The following is a 20531-nucleotide window of genomic DNA, read 5'->3' as shown; positions in this document are numbered from 1 at the left end:
TCCTCCTCCTTCACCTGGGCAACCCGGGTCCCGGCCCGCGAGCGCTGCAGCTGGGCCGGGACGCACCTGGCGGCCGCGCGTCCCGGGCGGGCGGGGCTGGGCGGGGCTGGGCGGGGCGTTCTCCGGGGCCGGCTCGGCAGGTTAGGCGATTCCCCGCAGGGTGGGCGACTCCCTGCAGCTTGGGCCCCGCCCCGGCAGGTTAGACCCCGCCCCTCAGGTTAGACCCCCCGCCCCGCAGGTTGGGCCACGCCCCCATAGGTTGGGCCCCGCTCCCGCAGGTTGGGCCGCTCCCCACAGGTTGGGCCCCGCCCCGCAAATTAGACCCCCCCCCCCGCCCCGCAGGTTGGGCCCCGCCCCTCAGGTTAGACCCCGCCCCGGCAGGTTGGGCCCCGCCCCGCAAGTTAGACACCCCCCCCCCCCCGCCCCGCAGGTTGGGCCCCGCCCCGGCTGGGGCCCCGCCCGCGCCCCGCGGCCCCGGGGCGGGCACGAGTCCGGCACCCGCGCGGCCACCGGCTGACGCACCGAGGAAAAGTTGCGCCGACACCGTCTCCCGCCCCCGCCTTCCGCCCGGGACCCGCCGTGGGCTCGGGCCGGGCCGGAGGAGCCGGCGGAGACCCGCGAGCGGCGACCCCCGCGCGCACCCGGCGCCCCTCCTGGCGGCCGCGCGGGCGGCCCCGGCGCCAACTCCCGGGACCGTCGGGGACTCGGGCGGACGAGCCCGCTCCGGGTGAGCGCTCGGGGGCCGGCGCCGGCGCCTGTGGTCCGGCGGTTGAGGGGCGGGGGCGCAGGTGTCCCCCGGGCTGGACGCGCGGGGCGGGCGGCGTCCCCGGGAGGGTCCCGGCGGGGCGGGCGGGGCGCAGCGGGCGGTCCCGGGCGCTCCTGATTGACCCGGGGCGAGAGCGCGGCTTCTCCGAAGGAGAGAGATGTCACTGGGGCTCGTCACCCCCTTCTTACTCCCTGGGGCCTGGGAGTCGGGGTGCGCGGGGAGGAGCTGGCAGGGGCCGGGGGTCGGGTCTGTTTTCCTTTCCAGACCTCCGCGCTGCCACCGGGCGCGGGCGGGCGCCCCGAGATCTGGGCGCTTGTCGGGGTTAATTAAGGCTGACGCGGGGCGGCTGCTCCTCAGTTTCTTAAGTTCGCTGATGAAACTGCGCTCAGGTGGTGGTTATAACCGATGGTGTGTCTGTCTGACCCCTCCCCACCCCCTTCCCCCTGCTCCCCCACACCCCGATCTCCACCAGCTCCCTAGTTAACCCCACTTCTGCTAGGGAGTGAACCGGCTGCTGCCCTCTTTCGAGCAGGTCGGAGTGAGGTGTTTGGTGGCACCTGTAGTCGTGTTTGTTTCCAACTTTGGGAATCACGTGAGCACATCTGATGAATTAGCCCAACTCTGGGTCCATCCATTCTTTTTTTTTATTATAAATTTTATTTTTATATTCCCCATACAATTGCACCCCCCTTATTTTGACCCCTTACCCCGCCCCCCCCAAAGTGTGTCTCTGGTTTATAGTAGTTTGTTGATTTTGATTTTCACTTTCTTATAGTTATTCATTTTCCTGGTCCCTTATTTAGGTTTTCTAGATCCCTGCTATGAGTGAGACCATCCGGTATTTTTCTTTTTCTTTCTGGCTTATTTCGCTGAGCATGATCCCTTCCAGCGCCATCCATGTTGCTGCAAACTGCATGTGTTCATCTTTTTTGAATGCTGAGTAATATTCCATGGTGTATATGGACCACATCTTCTTGTGGATCCGTCCATTCTTAACAGATCCAGTTGCTGCTGCCCCAGCCATCCAGTGACAAGGGGAAAAACTTCCGCTGGAGGGAAGGAGTCCATAACAGAGGAGACAGGACCCCAGCAGTAGCAGTAAACTGCCTGCGAATTATTGCTTCCCAGTAAATTGGGCCCCACTCCCTAGTTACTCTGGAAGGGTCTTGGTATCAAATTCATCTCATTAGGCAGTCAGCTGCTTTCTGCTAATAGCCACAGCAGCCCTGATGAAATTATGTAGGTCACCGAAAAATAATTCCAATTTAATCACCATTGTCCTGTTGATTAATGAGAGAAAAGATTTCCTCTCTTTAATGTACCATGCTTGCTCGTGAGGGTCACCTGTCTGACCTCAATTTCACTTGTACACCTGGCTCTGGACAGGATGTTGTCCCGGATGCTGCCCAGACCTAGTGGAGCACAGCAGAAGTCCACGTTTGGGGAACCTCAGTGGTCTTCTCTATACAGAAATTGAGCAGAAGGTGCAGTTCCTAAATTTACTCTTTAATGTAGCAGAATTGTTGGCTTACAGAACTTTTCAGATAATTAAAGGCTGATTTCCTTCAGCTCCAGTTAATCCCTTCCCATGGAGCTCATAAGAATTGTGTCCATGCCTGGCCTAAGATAATTTAAGACAGGGGTCCCATTTGCCATCTGACCTGTATCTGTAGGAGCAGGATTAAGCTATATGGCATGTGTGGAAAGGACAAGAGGAGTTGAGCTTCACTGAATTACATTCAGAGAGAGGTTTGGAGTGGTCTAATAATTGAGGCCCTACTGCCTAGCCAGCTTCTTTCTTGCCTCTGCATAGACACTATAGTGGGTTCTATTTCTTTGAAGACTAGAAAAGAAAGGACTGTTTTATTTCAGAGTCAGAGTTCTGCGTGATCCCTCCCAAGCTTGGTTCAGAACACTTTTTCTGCACTGTTCTTCCTGTCATGATAGGCAGTCAATCGATAATGCTGCAAATGAATATGTGCAGACAAGTTAGCAGAAATATAGAGGTAAATATTCGAAGAACCAGGAGTTGCCTCAGGAGTGGCAATTATATGCTTGTATTACTTAGGAAAAATTTGCTAGGGAAGCACCTCCTTCTGCAAATATAACACAAAATTGCTTTTCCTGATCCCTGCTTGGACACTTGATCTTTATCCTGTGTACATTTGTCTCATAGAGCTGTACTACGCCCCTTGAAGAGCTGGACTCCATGCAACTTCCTGAGTTTTTATTTAGCCCAGGTAGCGGAAAGTGCCTGGGGCTGACCAAGAACTTCAGGGACTTCATTTATAGGGATCTCTTAGTAAAGATAGTAACTGATATGGACATTTTTTATAGTGCTTTCGCAGGTACCTGATTTATGCTTTGTGATTTAGCCATTTTGTAGTGGGTGCTCAGATTGTACAGGAGGAAAGCAGATGAGGTTCAAGGAAAATAAGGAACTCTTAGGTAGGACCATGTTTTTAATTTCACCCTGTTACATTTTGTGAAGTGTTTGGATAGGAAATGGATTTTACTTCTTATTAACCAAAATGTGAACTTAATGGGGATAGAACCATATATAAATATGTTCACATATATGTGTACATGTATATAATCTTTATATCCTGCTCATCTCCACAGTGTAGTTGTTCCCTAGTAGGTTGAATAGGGAACTCTTGGCTAATGTCTAAAATTGAAAAAAAAAATCAGGAAATAGCTTTCAATTATGTGATTTACAAATATGGAAATACGTGCTTAAGGAAACATTTAGAAGAGTTGAAAGAGCTTCTTTTGGGAAATTGACCTCAAGGGTGAGGAGGACCAGGCAGGAGCCTGCTGTTTCTGGCTGTGTGCCTTATAACTGTACACTTTATATCTTGTATTATAACAAGATAGTGTTGTAGAGATTGTTTAATCCCCGTTCTTTCATTTGCAGTTGAGGAAGTTGAGGTGTGTAGGAGTTTAAGTGTTTGGTCAAGGTCACATGACTGTAGAGACAAACTTCTCCCAGTACAAGTTCATTCCCTCCCCAGGGAGGTGGAAATTTCCCCTCTGCTTCTTAAGCCTCAGTTACCTTTCCAGACATTCTTTCTCCTGCTTCTTTCAAGTTTTATGGTATTGGAATATGTCACGGGACTTTGACTTCCTCCTATTTCCATTTTGAAAATGCTTCAAATATCTTTTTTTTTTAAAGATTTATTTATTTATGCATATAAGAACTGGGGTACAGGCCAGAAGTGTGGGGGGTGAGATTCACCAGAGACAGAGTGGGGGACAGAACAGGCAGACTGGCTGAAATACACTGCTGAGGGGAGCAGTGGGCGAGTCAGGAGAGGTCTGCTGCGCCATGTGGGTCTCCTCGCTGGCTGGCCGGGGATCGAACTTGTGCTGATAGCTTCATAGGTTGTGTCTCAACCCCTTGCATCACCAGGGAGGCCTCTGCTTCAAATATCATAAGAGACTTTAGAATCTGTACTTCTATTTGTTAATTTTGTGATAACTTCTGATGGGAATGAAGAACACTTAAGCAGTTGGTCAGCAATTTTGTAGGAACTGACAGTGTCACTCAGTTGAATCTGATAAATAGTGGAGAAGCTATTACTAAAGGGTGATGCTAAGTGGGCCTTTCAATATCTGTGTGTGTTGCTGCTTTTGAAGTTCTGAGAATAAGGATATGACTGTCTTCCAAAGGACGAGGAAACATGATATTTTAGAACTATTGTAGAAAAGTTAGCTTCTTTCTTGATATAATTTTTTTCCTGTTCCCTTCCAATTATATCAATAACATGAAATAAAACTTTATTTTTTCCTCTTCATACCCATAATATATATTTTTCAAAATTCAAACACTAATGAAGGTAATGTTGAAAGTTAAAATACACTGTAATCTTATATTCTGGAGAAACTGTGTCAATAAGTATATGTTTCTGCCCCCCTCCTCAATTTTTCTCTATTAAAATATGTTATTGTGATTGTTAATACCAACTGGGGGTAATACTAAACAACATTCAACTTGCTTTTGTTTTTAAGCTAATATATCTTGAAAATGTTTCCATGACCATACATGCAGTGCATCCTGCCTATACAGCATTGCACCATAGGTGATTTAAACAAGTTCCTGTAGTTGGAAATTTGGATTGTATTTCTCTGTTTCTACGTTCAGAGCAGTGCTTTAGAAAACATCCTTTAAAGTGTACCTCTGTGCCCTTATATGAGTGTTTTCTGTAGGAAAGATTTGTGAGTCAGAAGTATGAAAATGTTAAATTTCTCTAACTTACACTTGGAGTAGTGCCTCTCCCTTACAAATTGTTCTTTACCTTTTCCCCTTTCTGAATGTAGGTTGCTACATGACCAGAAACCGAAACAAGAGGTCAGAAAGGCCAGACTGAGTTTCTGGGAGGGCTTACTTACCTCATTTCTTCACATTTCAGGTTCTTTTGGTTTAAATGTCTCCCCCAAGAGAAGATAGTAATTGATAACAGCTATAAAAATATTCTACAATGTTGGGTGGCTGCTAATTAGTTTTTTTTTTTTTTTTATAGAGGCATGTTTTTATTTATTTATTTATTATATTTGTTTGTTTTGTTTATACATGCACTGGGTACAGTCAGAAGCGCGGGAGGGTGAGAGAATTCACCAGAGCCAGAGTGGGGAGCAGAGCAGGCAGAAGGACTGAAGTACACTGCTGAGGGGAGCAGCGGGCGGCAGGAGAGGTCTGCGCGCCATGTGGGACCCTCCTCTGGTGGCCAGGGAGCAGCCGGGGATCGAACCGGCGCCGCAGAGGCCGCAGGCAGCTTCGCAACCCAGCGCTCAACCGCTGCACCACCGGGGAGGCCCAGCTAATTAGTTTTTATGGAGCATAGGTTTTTTTTTTTTTCCCCTAACTTTTCCTGAAGAACGTTATTCTAGGACATGGCATTAAGGAGGCACTCAGAGTCAAGAGACTCCAGTGGGTTTTGCACAAGGCAGAGTCAGTGCATTCTAGCTCCTCTCTTGTGTTGTCAGAGCTTACCCCTGTTGAGATGCTACTGGTCATGGGCCAGCTTTAAGATCTCTAGGCTGGTGGAAAGTGCCAGGAACTGATTTCAGTCTGTGTGTGGAAAATGTGAAATAAGATTCTTTAGCTAAATTTTATGACTCAGACTCATTGAAACAGGAACATTTCAGGAATTCCTGTGGCAAAGTTTTTATTGACCTTAGAGAGTTGATTAATATTTTCATTGAGTCCAAGCCTGTTCAAAACCACTCAATTAGAGGATTCATGTTTCATTACTTAAAGTGAGTATCTTATTTTTTTCCCCTGTGTTTGTATAACTTTACGTGGAGTCCATTCATTTTAGGTTGGTTTTCTTTGTAATATATCAGAATGAATATAGAAAAATATATTTACATATTTACATCTGTGTTTCTGTACACATATACATGTCTCTGTATAATATATATATGTATGTGTATTTATACTCAAGTAATTTAAGTTATAGTTTAAAAATATGATCTTTAGTAGGTTATTTAGCATGGATATTTTATGCACCCTAAAAAATGTAAATGACGCCTGTTCTTATTTTATTAGGAAAAAAGTTTTTTGATATTTTCATATGAAAAATTGTCTTAATGAAATAAGAATTTCTTGTAACACAGGAAGCTAGTTTGTATATGATCATATTTGATCTTTTTGTGGGTGGATGCAACTTTTTTTTTTTAAACTTTTTTTTTTTTTAAAGATTTATTTATTTATACAAGCACTGCTGGGTACAGTCAGAAGCGTGGGAGGGTGAGAGAATTCACCAGAGCCAGAGCGGGGAGCAGAGCAGGCAGAAGGACCGAGGTACACTGCTGAGGGGAGCAGCGGGCGGCAGGAGAAGTCTGTGCGCCATGCGGGACCCTCCTCCAGTGGCCGGGGAGCAGCCGGGGATCGAACCGGCGCTGCAGAGGCTGCGGGTAGCTTGGCAACCCAGCGCTCAACCGCTGTGCCACCGGGGAGGCCCTGGATGCAACATTTTTAATGTACTTTTCTTGATGTCTGTTCTCTTAACATAAAGCCACGTTTTTCCTAAATTAAATATTTTTTAATCTCTTATTTGTATATTACAAAATATTTGCACTTTTGCAAGCTGTAGTGGTTTAAATACATATAAAAAATCTGATGACAGGACTTTTCATTGACTTTAATTTGCTTCATGAAGCATCAGACTACCTCGTGTTTGCTAAGAGTTGTATTTAAATCTTAATGGTTAATGCTAATTTTGTATCAGCTTGATTGAGTTTGACCTTCTCTGAATATCCTCCTTGTACTTCTTCACCTTGTCACTCTTTAGGATCTTGCTATCCTCCTGGACAAGTTGACCCTAGAGTTGCTGTGGATGATAAGAATCACCTTGTAACTTATGTTTTGGTGTCTGGGACTGGTTGTGTTGCCTCCTAAAAAGCTCTATCAGCATATTTTCCCCTAAAGTAATCCTGCCTGTTGATTGTGTGTAGGGATCGTTTGTCATTGAGGAGTGGTCATTCCTTCACAGTGAATCACAAAACGAATTGGCTTGACAAAGTCCTCCTGACTCAGCCCGGCTGACTAAGCCTGCTGCCCACTGAGCTGTCATCATTGTAGGTCTGCCTGGAGCAAACTCTCAACTTGACTCTCTCCCCTGGGGTCTGCATTCTGCTTGCTGCCCTTTGGAGTCCTAGACGTTCTTCTCCAGTTCCTGCTGGCTTGGTCTGCATTGGATCCTGCCATCAAATTAAACTGTAGGACACCAACAGTAACTGTACATCTTAGTTACATAGCAGAGTACTGTATGTTGAATAGAATGCTAGACATGTCTGTCTCTTATTAGTACACAGTCAATTATCACATTTTTAATCTTGTTTCTGTTGCCTGTTTTTCTTCCTGTAATCCATTTTCATGCCATGGTGAGCTTTGTTCACGTCACTGATCATGTTACATGATGCCTTTTGGGTAATGACTCAAGGGTGCTAGTTAATTTTATATGTCAACTTGCCTGGGTCACAGGGTGCTCGGGTATTTGATTAAATATTATTCTGGGTGTGTCTGTGGGGGTGTTTCTGGATGAGATTAACTGATGAGTAAAACAGATTGCCTTCCCCATGGTGGATGGACCCCATTCAGTCTGTTGAAGAACTAAATTGAACAAAAACACTAAATAGCTAGAATTTTCTCTTGGTCTACTATCTTTGAGCTAGGACATCTATCTTCTGCATTTTGATTTGAACTGTACTATCTACTCTTCTCATTCTCCAACTTACTGACTACAGGTCTTATGACTTCTCAGCCTCCCTAACTGCATGTGCCAATCCTTTTAATAAAGCTCTCTGTGTGTCCTTTTTATATCTTTCTCCTATTGGTTTTGTTTCTCTGGAAAACCCTGACTAATACTCCGGGCATCTGTGATCTGGTGCCATGTGCAGATTCTCTGCTCTGGCGTGCTCAGCCATGCTGACCTGTTCCTTATTCTTCAGATCACCCTCTTTATTTTTCTCCATCTCTGCTGGAACCAGACCTTCTTTTTCCTGTTAATTTCAGTGGTATACTTTCTTTAAAGCCCAGATCAGAAATGAAGAATGATGTAAACAATATGTAAAATAATTTTTAAAAAAGAATTATTGGGAAAAAACAAAACAAAACAAAACAAAAAATAAAACCCAGATCAGGACCTATGTTCTCCATTAAGCCTTCTTTGGCTGCCTTTTTTCTGTTGCAGTTTCCAAAATCTGAAATTTTAGAAACTTAGTCATTTGCTGCCTTCTAGTGTTACTTTTATAATTTGCCTTTCTCCCCAACTATCAATAGATTATAAACTCCTTTACCACCCAGACCAAGCTCTATACTTCCAAATCCTCCACTGTTCCTGATGTTACCATGCACTTGGTAGGTGACCTATGAATGTTTACTGATTTTTTTAGGTCAGTTTTTTTATTGACGTAACATTGACTTACAACATTATATAGGCTTCAGGTGTACCTCCTTATAAATTAACATCTATATATGCTATATTATGTTCCTCACCAAAGATCTAAATTCCCACCTGTCACCATACAATTGACTCCTTTTACCTGATTTACCCACCCACACCTCCTTCCTTTGTGGTAACCATTGTTTTATTCTTATAGTCTAAGAGTTCGTTTTTGTTTTATTTATTTGTTTTCTTTCTTTATCTTCCACATATTAGTGAAGTCATGTGGTGTTTGTCTTTAAAGCACTAAGATCTATCTAGGGAAGGAAGGACAGATGTGGGGCTTGTGTGCCACACACCCCCATCTTGAGCCCATGGAAAAAATGTCTCATTCAATTCCCACAGGACCCAGAACTATTTATCAGTGAATTGCTCCAGGGAGAGTCTCTCACTTGTTTAGGGTTGTTACTAGAAATGAAACTGATATATCATCCTTGACCTAAAGCCAACTTTTCCTAAGGAAAAAAAAAATTAAGTCATATTTAAAGTCCTTTCCTCTGCCGGTGCTCGTTTGCCACTCTTTTTGCTGTCGTCTTCTTTGCTTCTGTCTCTAGTCATTCCCTTTGCCTCTGGCTAAGACTTTCATATCTTCTCCTGTAAATATGCTACATAGCACATTTGTGTCAATAACTTTGAACAGGGTTGAAGGAAAAGAAATAGAAGAGTGAGCTGTGTGTTCCTAGGTGGTTTGGATTTGTCAAATTTTATGTAAATTTTACTCAGGCACCTAGATTTACTCATCTTTATTGCAATTGAATGTAGTTTTTCAGTACCCTCATTGAAAATCTGACCTCATTCTGCTCTTTGACTCATCCTTTAAGCTCAGAATATTGAAGCCGTCCATGCTTTCCATCCTCCTAACCTTGTACTCTAGCACTTAACTTCAACGATACTGTGATTTTCTTATTTATAATACTTAACTGTTTATTGACTGTCTCTGGATCATAAGACTAGCGTGCCAGGAAAGACAGAGATCTTTGGCTACACTAGTTTGGTGCTCTTTAGTCATCTATCCCAATACGTAGGCCAGTGCTCAACATTTTGTATGTATTTGTCGAATTCAGTCAGAGTTTGTGGACCTGGAGCCTTCACACCCAGCACCTCTTTTTTTTTGTCTTTTTGGCCTGGGTTTTCTGTTGTATCCTCTGGGATCTCCCTTCTCTCTGGACATGGTTAACTCTTTCAAACCATACAACACACGTTGCTCAGGTCTTTGCCTTTGCAATAGCCACATCAGTAACAGAAGTAATTTACAGCCGCTTGGCAGTTCATGGTTTATAAGCACTTTCACCTACGTGCTCTCATTTGAGGTACTCTTGTGTCTGTGAGGGCAAAGTATTCTTTAGGGTCTTTCTTTCACCAGACTGTGCAAGTTAGCAAAATCTTGTCCCACCAGTGTACACCTGTTCCTTATCCTGTGTGGGCATACCCTCCCCTTGGGTGTGCTGTTGCCAAATTCCGTATGGGGAATGTGCCTCTTTGATAGCACTTTTTCTTGCTTTGTAGAAGCAGTCATTATACTCTCCAAAAAAGTAATGATAAAGGGAAAAAACGAGAAAGGAAAGACCACCACCAACATACATTTATGAGTCAATTTTCAGTGGAAGGTACTTGCTAAAAGCAGAAAAACTATAGTCTCAAAGTTAGTTTGAGAGCAGGAGCCCCATGTAGTCCGCCCAGCGGAACTGGAAGTGCATGCATGAAGTTGAGAATTTGACCTGGAGGATGCAGATCTTGTAGAAATGAGAGCTGATGACTTACAGGTCCTCTGCCAGCAAATTGCTATTACTGTCCTTCTGGCCTCTCTCCTTGCTGAGCTATGGAAATGGGACCATTTTTTTCCTTCAGGCCTCCTGCTCTTGCCTCCAAGCCATGGGAGTGCTCAATAACTATTAGTGTCTAATGATGGCACGGGAATATTCCTCTGAGCAATTGGAGAGCGGTAGGCGTGTCACACAGTGACAGGTGCTCACAAATCTCTTTCTGCTGTTTTGAAATATCACTGCCAGGGGAGTTGTGTACAACTTGTTCAGACAGAATGGTCTTAAATATTCATTCCTTTTACCTATTACTTTAAGAGAAATGCCAGCATTTAGTCTTCAGACTGCCAGTAGCAATTTTGGCAAAATTGTATTATAACTTTTTCATGATACTTGTTTTCATATAGCTCATTTATTTAAACATGAATGAATCAGTGTTAGTATTTTTAATGAGGGAGGAACATGCTCTTTGAGGTTAGTGGAAAGTGGGTTTAAATGGAGTTCTTTGATCAGTTATACTCTGGTAAGCTAATTAGCAAATATGTATTGTGGGGACTTGGGGGGAGTGTCCACATGGACCTAGTGGAAAGGGATTGCAGTTTGGATGCAAATCTAGTTCAAATCCCTGCTCTACCATATAGCAAATGTGTGACATTGACAAGTCACTTTCCCGTCATTAACCCCAGCTTTTGCATCCTTACGTCATCCTTAAGGAGATAATAATGCCTAACCCATGGGGTTTCTGTGAGGGTTAAGTAAGATCACACACGTGAAGTGCTTTATAGGGAAGTAATAATTAGTTAATGGAAATTGTTATTTAGATACTGAGGCTTTACAGTACTAATCTAGGGGTTGTTTTCAAAAGGTGTAGTGTATGTATCTGCAAGGGTGACATGTATTTGACACACAAAATTTGGGGCAGTATGTGATAAGTGTTATTTGTACGGAAAGTAGGTATAAGAAACCAGGAAATCAGACAGACATCACTGTGGTTCTGGTCTTCAAGAATTATGGTGGGGTTCTTTAGGATTTCTTTGGTTATGGATTATAGAAATTTAAAAAACTGTAGAGAAGGTTTTTAGCTCACATTACCAAAGTATGGAATAAGTGAAGTGGGTCTCCGGGAAGCCAAAACTGAAATCTCGTCTCCCACCAAGTCGCCATTTACTGTCTCTGTGTCACTTGCTGGCATGGCTGCCAGGGAACCAAGATCACACAGAAAGAGGGTCAGGCTTTCTTCCCTTAGCTCATATTTCAAAATCCCGGAATAGCTCTGGTTGGCCTTACTTAGGTGATATCCCTGTTGTGTGGCCAGGGTCAAAGATTGTCTGGTAACTGGCAGTCTCATCTAGAAGTACATAGTAGGGGTGGGGAAGAGGAACAGTTTCTGAAAAGAAGAATTGTGCCATTTTCAGAAGAAAGAGGGAATCCTAGACAGGATAAGGGGGGTGTTTACTCACACCTGGGAGAAGAGAACTTTAGCTCATTGTAGGAGAGAGGCAGGTGTTTGGGGGGGCATTTTTTTTCTGCTCCCCTCAGATAGGATATGTGAGATTTGCTTTAAATGATTTGGCAGAGGCATCAAGGAGAGGAAATGGGAGATTATAATTGTTCAGTTATGACTGGTTAGTTTGTTTTTACCCTGAGTCATGGTAGCTCATTGTACCATTCTCTCTGCATTGTATGTGTTGAAAATAAAATAATAAAAAGTAAAAACAAAACAAAAAACCATAAAAGGGAAAGTTCCACAACAAGATTCCTTAGTAATCAGTTCTTCTCACAATCTGGAAAAAATACCCTATTAACTCCTGATCAGTATAAACCTCAGTTTTTTTCTGCTCATAAAAATTACATGTGAGTCTTCTTATGTCCTGGCTAATCCTTCAAGCTTTCACCATATAGTTTAGCATACTTTGGGGGCTTCTCCAGGAATTTTTGCTTTTCTGGATTCCAATTCCCTTGAAATTGAGATATTGTTAGATGTAGGATGACCCAAGATGTAGATAACTTCTTTTTCTTCTCCTTACTAAAATATGAAATACTAGTGTGTGATGAAGAGACATACATGATTGACATTGGAGACTCAAGTGCACCATGACTTAGCATGAGGACATCTTAGTCAAGCAGAGGAAATGATGGAAGGTCAATGTGTCTATCATCGGACTCCCCCCTCAGCAGTGTCCCAATGTCATCGTAAAAGGTTCTGGTAGACTGACCTCTTGCCACTCCCTGGCATAGATCAGTAGCAATGAATATTTTCCCACAAATTCCTCTATAAGTGTTGAAAGGCTTGAGATTTTAACTTCTAAAATCTACTCTGTTCTCTTTTTCCTTAAAAATGAAAAAATGAGATTTTTTTTTTCCATTTTTTCCCTCCCCCAACCCTGAGTTGTAAAGATTCCAAGGTATACATTTAAAAATAACCACAGGAGGCCAGCACAACATTTCTCAAAGAGCTATTGTGGCATATTAGAAGTATATTTTTTTCTTAAAATAACACTATATGCTGAATTTAGGCTTAGGCATAGTATAATAAGTGATAATGGCTATCAAGACACTGTCTTATAAACTCCTTAAGTCACTTTATACACACACACACACTCTGGTACTTTAAGAATTTTTTTTTTAAACTTTTTTTTCTTTTTTTAAAGATTTATTTATTTATTTATACAAGCATTGGGTACAGTCAGAAGCGCAGGAAGGTGAGAGAATTCACCAGAGCCAGAGCAGGGAGCAGAGCAGGCAGAAGGACTGAAGTACACTGCTGAGGGGAGCAGCGGGCAGCAGGAGAGGTCTGCGCGCCATGTGGGACCCTCCTCTGGTGGCCGGGGAGCAGCCGGGGATCGAACCGGCGCTGCAGAGGCTGCGGGCAGCTTCACAACCCAGTGCTCAACCGCTGCGCCACCGGGGAGGCCCACTTAAGAATTTTTTTAAGGGAGAAAACCAAAAATTCATATGTAGACTCTCCAATCAAATAATGCCTGGGTTGTGATTTAAATTGCCCAAAACAGCATGTTTAAAATTACATTTATTTAGCTTTTAGAAGTCAGTTTATTGACAGACTGTGGTTTTTATATTCTTTCCTCACTGATTTTCATATTGAATTTGTTTCCTTCCAACTTAGAAGCTACTTTTCCTAGGGGTGTTAGAAACTCTAGTTGCTAAATCTCAAAATTAGACTATCTTTTTTTAGCTCATGAAGTAGAATTTAGCTAGTACATTTGTTGTTGATATGTGAGACTGCTAAACTCCAGCTCCCTCTTTTATGTTTGTTCTGAGCTGTGTTACACATTGGTCTGTATACATCACACACAAAAACATGTGACAAAGTAGACTTTTTGTGTATATGTGTTCATGTAATCATGATGACATTTTGAACTTATTACATTACTCTGACACTGTAATCCAGTTTATGGGAAAGCTGTATTTTTCATTTTTTTGAGAATGTGCACTTAAGATGGTATATTGTAGTAATATAGATATAAAAATAACTTTTCCATGAGGGTAAAGCCATTGGTGGAAGAATACATTTAAATACTCCAAGCCTTGTGGAGAGTTTAGTTGCTTATTAGTTTATTCTAAAACTTGGTCATGGTTATTAAATTCCTCAGCCATGTCAACCTTTTAGAGTTGTAAAATCACTTGATTTATGTATTCTGTAATAAAGGAGAAATGATGTATAGAAATAATAAAGGTAGTGGTTTACATTTCACTTGATATAGTATCATGATTATCTGTTCTGCATTTTTTAGTGTATGCTTTTGTGTATGGAAGAAATATTTACTTAGTAATATTTTTTAAGATATAGGTTCTTTTATTATCCAGGTGTAGCACAATTTTTCAGGAACACACATTTTTACATAAAATGAGATGCTGCTTTATTATTTACTTAAAGATTGATTTATTTATGCATACAAGCGCTGGGGTACAGGCCAGAGATGCGGGGGGTGAGAGGATCCACCAGACACAGAGTGAGGAACAGAACAGGCAAACTGACCAAAATACACTGCTGAGGAGAGCAGCGAGTGAGACAGGAGAGGTCTGCTGCACCATGTGGGTAGCTCCCTGGCCGGCCCGGGATCGAACTCGTGCTGCAGAGACTTCGGATTGCTTCATAGTGCGGTGCTTAACACCTTGTGCCACAAGGGAGGCCCCCTATTTATTTATTTTTTCAAAGATTTGTTTTTATTTATACATACAAGAACTGGTTATAGGCCAGAGGTGTGGGGGTGTGTGTGAGAGGATTCACCAGAGACAGAGGGGGGAACAGAACAGGCGGATCCACTGAAATACACTGCTGAGGGGAGCAGCAGGCGAGAAAGGAGAGGTCTGCTGCTCCATGTGGGTCACTTCTCTGGCCTGGGATCGAACCTGTGCTGCAGTTGTTGCATATTGCTTCATAGTGCTGAATAATGCTGATGCCCAACCCCTTGCACCACCAGGAAGGCCCTTGCTTTATTTTTTAAATTGAGGTAACATTGGTTTATAACACTGTGTGTGGTGTAGGGACACAGGTTCATACCTCCTCAGATGTGTGTCACCACACCACACCCACCACTAACGCAACCATGGTCCTGTACCCTACACCACTGGGTCTCTATGTCCTGTTTCTGGGGTTTACTTTGGTTTAGTGTTGTCAGTTCCTTTGTTTTGTTTCTCCATATTCCACCTATGAGTGGAGTCATCCTTTACTTGTCTTTCACCTTCTGACTTATTTCACTTAGCATAATCTCTGGTTCCATCCATGTTGTCGCAAGTGACAAGAATTCTTTTTCTTTTTTTGTAGTTGAGCAGCATCCTATTATGTGTATATGTACCATATCTTCTTAATCTTTAAAAAAATTTTTTTTTTATACAAGAGCTGGGGCACAGGCCAGAGACATGGAAGGGTGAGAGGATTCACCAAAGACAGAGCGGGGAGCAGAACAGGCAGACTGACTGAAATACACTTATGAGGGGAGCAGCGGGAGAGACAGGAGGGGTCTGCCGCACCATGTGGGAATCTCCCTGGCAGTCCGGGAATCGAACCGGCACTGCAAAGGCTGCAGACAGCTTCACAGTGCTGCGCTCAATCTGCTGTGCCACCGGGGAGGCTCTTCTTAATCTTTACCTCTGTCCTTGGACACCTAGGTTGACCCTGTAACTTAGCTGTTGTAAATAGTGCAGCAGTGAACGTCAGAGTGCGTATATTCCTTTTGAATTCACTGGATAAATGCCTAGGAGTGGAATTGCTGGATCATATGGTAGATCTCTTTTTATTATTTTGAGGAATCTCCATACTGCTTTCCATAAGGGCTGGACCAGTTTGCATTCCACCATCCCCGCTTTTTCTCTGCACCCTTGTCAACATTTATTGTTTCTGTGGTTTTTTTTTTTTTTTTTTAAATATACTGCTGTTATCCCTGGAGTGAGGTGGGTATCACAATGAGGGACTTCTTAAATTTTATTTTTTCTTTGCTTCTTTTTTCTTTGTCTAAAAGAAAATAAAGTATGTTGCAGAAATCTTATTGAAGAACACTTAGCATTTGCATGATGTGTTTGGTTTGCAAAAATTAACAAATGAGGAACTCAAGGAACTCTTAGGCAAAAGCAAATCATCTTTTAGTAAATAATGAAAATAGAATAGTTTCCAACCCTTTACTGATTTCACATCTCTAGTATCTCTCAAATTCAGTCGCTTCTCTCACCTTTATCAACTCCACCCACTCTTCTGGATTATTGTAGTAGCTTCTTAACTGGTCTTGCTTCTTCTGCCCTGCCCACTTTCCAGTTATTTCTCCACTTAGTGATGCTTAAGTAAGGTAGATTTCAGGGTGTCATTTTCTTTCCTCACCTTGCCTCCCATGTTAAAATCCATCTGGGGTTGGGCCTCCCCGGTGGCGCAGCGGTTGAGCGCTGGGTTGCGAAGCTGCCCGCAGTCTCTGCGGCGCCGGTTCGATCCCCGGCTGCTCCCTGGCCACCAGAGGAGGGTCCCACATGGTGCGCAGACCTCTCCTGCCGCCCGCTGCTCCCCTCGGCAGTGTACTTTGGTCCTTCTGCCTGCTCTGCTCCCCGCTCTGGCTCTGGTGAATTCTCTCGCCCTCCCTGCTTCTGATGGTACTCAGTGCTTGTATAAACAAACAAACAAATAAATAAACAAAAAAAAAATCCATCTGGGGTTTTGCATTCCTCTTAAGGTAAAGATTCTTAAACTTAGCCCAGCTTCATCAGGGATTGTGTGCTCTTTTAAAGTGCTTTCAATGCCTCAGATGATGAATTCTGCTGAGCAAAAGTACCCGCTAGCATGAAAGATCACAGAAGTGGGCCCCCCATTCTTCTATTGAAAAGTATGGGGGATTTCCAAGTTCAGCCATTCAAGATTATTTATTCGGTGTGTTCACTTGCTTCCTTGCTAGCTTCATCTCACATAATTCTCTCCCTGGCTTTCATTACCTTAGCACTGCTGTCTTCCTTTCAGCTCCACATGTACCTATAGGACAGTACTGAGCACATAGTAGGTGTACTCCAAATATTTATTGGATGAATAACATGGAAAAATGGCATCAGGTATAGCTGACACCTAACTAAGTGCACATTTAATGCCAATACCTAACACGTTGTAAAAAGCGAAATCCACCCTTCAAAGAGGTTGTCCAGGGAGAATGCCCGGCTATTCTGTAGCTGCAGTGGTTAGAAAGGAATTTTGGAACAATTTTAAAGGATTGTCTTTAGAAGTAGTTTACAAGCCACACGCGAAAAGCTCTTACTTTTTGATTAAAAGTGATATTCAGCTTGATGATTCACTTTATTTTCTAAATGTCCTTCCAGCCTACTTCCAGTGGATATCAAATTCCACTTTCAAAGAACCAAATTTTCCACAGTTGGAAATTTCAAAAGGATGTTTTTTATGCAAAGGCAGCCTTAAGAGTTGTTCCTAAAACGTCCCGAATATTGGCAAACATTTTTGTAGTGAGCGTGTAGTATTTGAAGGAGTTATTTCTTCTGTGTTGTGTGGGTGCTGCTGTTTGTCTTAGAATCTTCTACGAAGTCACTCTTCATGCTCTGAGGATGTTTCACTCTTGCTACTGGCTGTGAGATGGAGAGACGCATTTTACTTTCTTAAGTCATTCCCTTCATCTTTGTGCTTTTCATCCTCCACAGGCAAAATAAGACTTGCAAAATTTGTTTTGTTTTGTTTTTTTCACCAGAAAGGAATGGAACAGGGATTGAGTGCTCTTTTAAAGTGCTTTCAATGCCTCAGGTGATGCATTCTGCTGAGCAGAAGTACCCTCTAGCATGAAAGATCACAGAAGTGGTCTTCCATTGAAAAGTATTGGGGAGTTCCAAGTTCACTCATTCAAGATTATTTATTGAGTGTGTTCACTGATTCTGCTCATCTGTGCCACGTGCTGCCCCCTCACGTCTTGGAAGAAAGTTGCTGTGTGTACCCCCTTTCTCCAGTAGCTTGAATTAGCCTTGATCTTAAGCAAAAGTATTGACTTTAAAGTAACATCCACATCTGTGCCTTTTACTCTTGGGATCCCTTCGGATCTACTGAACTGCTAATTACAGCCATTAATAAGCTCTTCAAGCAGGACATTTGTTATAGCTCTTTCTGGTCACTGTCAGCCCCATACTTTTCATTTGCTCACCTTTGGAAACCCGCACTCAACTCTACAGTGATGCTTTCAGGATAGTAGGCAGCTTTGTATGATAAGTTAATGTTTTTGTGGGAAGCTTTAGTTATGTGCTTACTTTTGTTACTACAAAAGTTTTGTTCACCTTTTAATGTCAGATGTTCTTGTTTGCACCTGAACAGTGGAGGTTTGGCTTTCATTTACTTTTTGTTTGGTTTGCTACTTTCCAATAAAGACATTTTCAGACTGCTTCGGTGTTGACAGTATTTACTTAAACAGATATATTTTGTGTGCCTTCTTATGCAAATACATCTTCTGTGCCTAGCAATAATATGGAGATTTGCGAGAGGACAGTCTTTTGCATTCGATTTATTAAAGAGTGGTGCAATGCTACATATCTCCTTGGGCAGGTCACTTGGCCTTTTGTTAAATAAGCCCTTAGAAAAGGCCCTTTTTTGTGTTCGGGCAGAGGTCTCATGGCGTTTTCTGCCTCCCTGGATGAATCTCAGTGACTGCTGCCTGTGCCTGACTCCTAACTGTTTATCTGTGTGCACCCTGGCCACCTGCTCCAGCCTCCAAATGAATTGCACCCCTGGGGTGCAGTACTGTGGAATGCATTTTGACTGAGATGCAGTTACATTAGCAGTAAACCTTTCGTCATTATTTTAATGTCACTGAATTTTAAGCGGGGTCATGTTTTTAGGTGATGTATTTAATGGGTAATCGCTCACTTGATGGTGAGCGAGCTCACTCGATGCTGTTTGCTGTGTGGGGTGGTAAGGGAAGGAGAATTTCTCTTCTCCACGAGGTAGTGCCGTCTGGAGACATCATTTTGCTGTGGCTCCAGGAAGTCTTAGGAATGATGGCAGTAATGCGCTCCTGGATGAGCATGGCAATGCTGTGAGGTCGTGAAAGTTAATGGAGAATTAATACCTTGTAAACATAATCCCCTGCTATTTTAAATAATGACCTGCTCAAGTTCAGGCAACATATATTAAAATATTCTAACATGAATTGGACAATTTAGAACTGGGAAAGAAGGGGTAATAAAGGATTTAGGACTGACTATTCATTTAGCTGTGAGGTAAATAGGCTGCTTTGCATGACAGGTTTCCTAATCTTCTTTTAAGGAGGAAGTGGAAATGAGGAGAGGTTAAATAGTGTGCTCAGCCATGTTGTAATCAGTGACAGAGCTGGGATCTGAATCCAAACAGCTCTGACAGCAGAGCTGGTGGTCTTAGCCCCTCTGAGAGCCTCCTTCCTCCTGGGAGGACAGCATCCTGTGGCATCAGAAATAATACAGACTCCTCTTAAGTGACAAGATGAGATAAATGCAGATTTAGAAGATAAATTAATAAATTACTTGAGCTTTTGTTGAAGCAGCAATTAAATTTAATAGATATTCATCAAGAACCTGGTATGTGTCAAGTACTGTGCTCAGTGCTGGAGCAGAGCAAGATCACCAACTGTCAGATTTTGCAAAATGGGTATAAAAATAGCTTTTATACAAGACGGAGTTCATTCACTCAGCAGACATTTATTTGGCATCTGTGGTGTGTCAGGACTGTGCTAGACGCTGAGAATCAAACATCTATCCATCAATTCCTCTGTGACTCCACATCGCCTCTGTGTGCCAGGCAGTGTGTACATGCTGGGACTAGAGCTGGGAACACAGCAGGTGAGGCCCGTACTGAGTACACTTCCTAGTAGGAAGGAGACAGACCCTAAATAAGCAAGGAAAGACCAGCTCTGGGGGAGAAATAAAACTGGATGGTGTGCAGAGAGGGACTGGGTGTCTGCATTAGGTTGCAAAGATAAGGAAGATAAGGAAGACTTGGTCTTTGCCCTGGAGAAGGCAGATATGTCAGCAGCTAACCGCTGTATGATTCAGATGTGCGACGAGGGAGCAAAATGCTGTGGGTGAAGCCGACCAAGGGGCCTTGCATCCCCTCCTGAGAGGCCCCAGGATGACTGTAAGCAGTGTGCTGGCAGGACCAGATGGATATGTAAGACGGTACCTGTGGAGCAGTTAGAGTCTGGAGAGGGGAGAGACTGAAGATAGGATGTGATATTTACTCTCTGGAATTGCAGCCCTAGTGGGGAGGACGGGGGAGAAGCCCTACTTCTCTCTGAGAGAATTAGGGAAGCCTTCCTGAGTGAAGTGACTTTTAAACTTGGTTTAAACTTATGCAGATCTGAAGAGAGGGTCTCTCATGGTGATAATCCCATGAACAAAACTGGCAAGGGTCAGCTCATTGTGGCATTGTCTGGAGCAGAGTGTGTGTGAGAGAAAGCAATGGAGGGTCAGGCCTGACACTCTGGGGTGTCTCAGGCCAGCAGAGGAGCCCATCGAAGGTGTTTTAGTTGCCTGACACAATTGCAGCCCAAGGAGTATTATTCTTACAATAGCGTACAAGCTGCATTGGAGTTGGGGGATAAG

At 43.3% G+C, this 20531-nt stretch overlaps 1 protein-coding gene across 1 annotated transcript in view; it reads left to right on the top strand.

Annotated features, from left to right (window-relative positions):
- Positions 1-679: 679 nt before the first annotated feature.
- FHIP1A (FHF complex subunit HOOK interacting protein 1A) overlaps positions 680-20531 on the top strand; it is a 182638-nt gene continuing 162786 nt past the window's right edge. The window contains exon 1 of the mRNA XM_037495819.2: positions 680-727. The gene's annotated coding sequence lies outside the window, so the exon portion shown is untranslated. The remainder of the gene's footprint in view (positions 728-20531) is intronic.

Source organism: Talpa occidentalis, unplaced genomic scaffold (assembly GCF_014898055.3).
Source record: "Talpa occidentalis isolate TD23 unplaced genomic scaffold, MPIMG_talOcc4v2.1 talOcc4.8, whole genome shotgun sequence".
NCBI lineage: Eukaryota > Metazoa > Chordata > Mammalia > Eulipotyphla > Talpidae > Talpa > Talpa occidentalis.
Note: the sequence above shows the minus strand (reverse complement) of the source record. Positions and strands in the feature narration are given on the sequence as shown.